The 4,298-nt window shown below is 44.8% G+C and overlaps 1 long non-coding RNA gene across 8 annotated transcripts; it reads right to left on the bottom strand.

Moving 5' to 3' along the window:
* Nucleotides 1-404: 404 nt before the first annotated feature.
* Nucleotides 405-2,172, bottom strand: LOC127906547 (uncharacterized). 8 transcript variants are annotated; one of them, XR_008061833.1, is made up of 9 exons: nucleotides 2,076-2,165; nucleotides 1,832-1,892; nucleotides 1,648-1,708; nucleotides 1,188-1,309; nucleotides 1,004-1,064; nucleotides 759-880; nucleotides 636-696; nucleotides 514-574; nucleotides 405-452 (listed from the first exon to the last, which is right to left on the bottom strand). It is a non-coding gene; the product is annotated as an uncharacterized LOC127906547 (long non-coding RNA). The 8 variants fall into 8 exon arrangements; XR_008061829.1 differs by lacking the exon at nucleotides 1,832-1,892 and having other exon boundaries at nucleotides 2,076-2,172; XR_008061831.1 differs by lacking the exon at nucleotides 1,648-1,708.
* Nucleotides 2,173-4,298: the final 2,126 nt, after the last annotated feature.

The raw sequence follows: 4,298 nt of genomic DNA, 5'->3' as shown, positions 1-4,298 counted from the left end.
GTAAGTTTCCATCCAGAGCTCTCCAACCCTGTTCCTGGAGAGATACCCTCCTGTAGGTTTTAACTCCAACCCTGTTCCTGGAGAGATACCCTCCTGTAGGTTTTCACTCCAACCCTGTTCCTGGAGAGATACCCTCCTGTAGGTTTTCACTCCAACCCTGTTCCTGGAGAGATACCCTCCTGTAGGTTTTCACTCCAACCCTGTTCCTGGAGAGATACCCTCCTGTAGGTTTTCACTCCAACCCTAATCTAACGCACCTGATTGTAATAATTGACTGTTTAAAAAGCTGAATCAGGTTGGTTACAACTGGGGTTGGAGCGAAAACTTACAGGAGGTTAGGTCTTCAGGAACAGGGTTGGAGAGCCCTGGACTAGATTGATGAACAGGGTCGGAGAGCCCTGGACTAGATTGATGAACAGGGTTGGAGAGCCCTGGACTAGATAGATGTAAACCTACAGGAGGGTATCTCTCCAGGAACAGGGTTGGAGAGCCTTGGACTAGATAGATGTAAACCTACAGGATGGTATCTCTCCAGGAACAGGGTTGGAGAGCCCTGGACTAGATAGATGTAAACCTACAGGAGGGTATCTCTCCAGGAACAGGGTTGGAGAGCTCTGGACTAGATAAATGTAAACCTACAGGAGGGTATCTCTCCAGGAACAGGGTTGGAGAGCCCTGGACTAGATAGATGTAAACCTACAGGAGGGTATCTCTCCAGGAACAGGGTTGGAGAGCTAATGGACTAGATAGATGTAAACCTACAGGATGGTATCTCTCCAGGAACAGGGTTGGAGAGCCCTGGACTAGATAGATGTAAACCTACAGGATGGTATCTCTCCAGGAACAGGGTTGGAGAGCCCTGGACTAGATAGATGTAAACCTACAGGATGATATCTCTCCAGGAACAGGGTTGGAGAGCTCTGGACTACATAGATGTAAACCTACAGGATGGCATCTCTCCAGGAACAGGGTTGGAGAGCTAATGGACTAGATAGATGTAAACCTACAGGATGGTATCTCTCCAGGAACAGGGTTGGAGAGCCCTGGACTAGATAGATGTAAACCTACAGGAGGGTATCTCTCCAGGAACAGGGTTGGAGAGCTCTGGACTAGATAGATGTAAACCTACAGGATGGCATCTCTCCAGGAACAGGGTTGGAGAGCTAATGGACTAGATAGATGTAAACCTACAGGATGGTATCTCTCCAGGAACAGGGTTGGAGAGCCCTGGACTAGATAGATGTAAACCTACAGGATGGTATCTCTCCAGGAACAGGGTTGGAGAGCCCTGGACTAGATAGATGTAAACCTACAGGAGGGTATCTCTCCAGGAACAGGGTTGGAGAGCTCTGGACTAGATAGATGTAAACCTACAGGAGGGTATCTCTCCAGGAACAGGGTTGGAGAGCTCTGGACTAGATAGATGTAAACCTACATGAGGCTATCTCTCCAGGAACAGGGTTGGAGAGCCCTGGACTAGATAGATGAACAGGGTTGGAGAGCTCTGGACTAGATAGATGTAAACCTACAGGAGGGTATCTCTCCAGGAACAGGGTTGGAGAGCTCTGGACTAGATAGATGTAAACCTACAGGAGGGTATCTCTCCAGGAACAGGGTTGGAGAGCTCTGGACTAGATAGATGTAAACCTACAGGAGGGTATCTCTCCAGGAACAGGGTTGGAGAGCCCTGGACTAGATAGATGTAAACCTACAGGAGGGTATCTCTCCAGGAACAGGGTTGGAGAGCTCTGGACTAGATAGATGTACACCTACAGGATGGCATCTCTCCAGGAACAGGGTTGGAGAGCTAATGGACTAGATAGATGTAAACCTACAGGATGGTATCTCTCCAGGAACAGGGTTGGAGAGCCCTGGACTAGATAGATGTAAACCTACAGGAGGGTATCTCTCCAGGAACAGGGTTGGAGAGCTCTGGACTAGATAGATGTAAACCTACAGGAGGGTATCTCTCCAGGAACAGGCTTGGAGAGCTCTGGACTAGATAGATGTAAACCTACAGGATGATATCTCTCCAGGAACAGGGTTGGAGAGCCCTGGACTAGATAGATGTAAACCTACAGGAGGGTATCTCTCCAGGAACAGGGTTGGAGAGCCCTGGACTAGATAGATGTAAACCTACAGGAGGGTATCTCTCCAGGAACAGGGTTGGAGATCCCTGGACTAGATAGATGTAAACCTACATGAGGGTATCTCTCCAGGAACAGGGTCGGAGAGCCCTGGACTAGATAGATGAACAGGGTTGGAGAGCTCTGGACTAGACCAATGTTCACTCTAAGTGGACCTCCCCCTTCATACACAAATAAAAATCACTGGGATGAGATCTGGTTTTTGTCTAGACGGTCTGGGAAGGAGAGGAGACAGTCAATTCTGACCTTGTAAGTAACTGTCATCCCTCACAACACGTCTCCTACACCTTGATTATAACCTATTGTAGCCAACAATAATACATAAAACACCTCAGGTGGAGGAAAACAATGATTATCAGTCTGGTTTATCCACTCCTTGGGAGAAAAAAAAGAACTGTCAGCACCTACTATTTGGGGTTGTTGGAAAATCATTTTTTTCTGGACCTTGTTTGTGTGACACTTGTGGTTGTTGTGGTGCCAGGCACACTGTAGTGATGACATCAGGACTGAATTCCTTTATCGGCAAGGCAACACCATGATTACATCAGGACTGAATTCCTTTATCGGCAAGGCAACACGTTGATGACATCAGGACTGAATTCCTTTATCGGCAAGGCAACACCATGATTACATCAGGACTGAATTCCTTTATCGGCAAGGGCAACACGAATTCCTTTATGCAACACCATGATTACATCAGGACTGAATTCCTTTATCGGCAAGGCAACACCATGATTACATCAGGACTGAATTCCTTTATCGGCAAGGCAACACCATGATTACACCAGGACTGAATTTCTTTATCGGCAAGGCAACACCATGATTACATCAGGACTGAATTCCTTTATCGGCAAGGCAACACCATGATTACATCAGGACTGAATTCCTTTATCGGCAAGGCAACACCATGATTACATCAGGACTGAATTCCTTTATCAGCAAGGCAACACCATGATTACATCAGGACTGAATTCCTTTATCAGCAAGGCAACACCATGATTACATCAGGACTGAATTCCTTTATCGGCAAGGCAACACCATGATTACATCAGGACTGAATTCCTTTATCGGCAAGGCAACACCATGATTACATCAGGACTGAATTCCTTTATCGGCAAGGCAATACCATGATTACATCAGGACTGAATTCCTTTATCGGCAAGGCAACACCATGATTACATCAGGACTGAATTCCTTTATCGGCAAGGCAACACCATGATTACATCCTCCAACAGGGAATTGTTTCTAACAACTAAAAGGGGAACGTAAAATAATTCAATCACTCTTTTTTGACAGCACCTGTTTTGATTCATAAACAAAACAACAGTTAAGAAAACCTGAAAATTAAAATTTAAGCTCTTGAATAAAAGGTGGATGTAATTTATATCATAGAAACACAATTCATAGAAGGGACATTTCCGTTCTGACCCCTGACCCCTGTAATTTAGCTGGTACACCATTGACATTTGAATTGAATTGAAATGTTCACTTATAATTACTACCACAAAGGTGACCTCCGGTCCACCCATTGTTGAATGTCAACTTAAATGATCTTGTATGTATTTCTATAGGTTTCTTCTGGAAAGGAAAGGGAAACTGGGATCCCTCGTCAGTCGTACAACTGAATGCATTCAACTGTCTTCCTCATTTAACCCAACCCTTCTGAATCAGAGAGGTGTGGGGGGGCTGCCTTAATCCACATCAATTTCATCAGCACCCAGGAAACAGTGAGTTAACTACCTTGTTCAGGGGCAGAATGACAGACCTTGTCAGCTAGGGGAATCGATCTGGCAAGCTTTCAGTTACAGGCCCAATGCCCTAACCACTAGGCTACCTGATTACTGGACTGACACTCCTACCTGCCGGACCTTCTCATTCAAGTCAACATTCTCTGATGTGTGGACCTCTAACAATCTTTGTGGCACCATTTGAAAAAATGTATGTCAGTTTGATTTCCATTTTAGTACATTTACACGTTTGTAGATAATTGACGTTAAAGATTTGAAAAATGTCATAATTTTTAAATAAAAAAATGCATTATAAAATAGTTTGATAACCTTGTTTGTAAGTTTTTAAATGATATCAATCTCAATCGTTCATCTTTTCCAGTGTTGAATATGTTGATGCCTCAAGGTATGGTGGGTTATGTAA

The sequence above is a fragment of the Oncorhynchus keta genome, chromosome 12, assembly GCF_023373465.1.
Source record: "Oncorhynchus keta strain PuntledgeMale-10-30-2019 chromosome 12, Oket_V2, whole genome shotgun sequence".
Lineage (NCBI taxonomy): Eukaryota > Metazoa > Chordata > Actinopteri > Salmoniformes > Salmonidae > Oncorhynchus > Oncorhynchus keta.
This window is presented reverse-complemented; position numbering and strand designations above follow the sequence as displayed.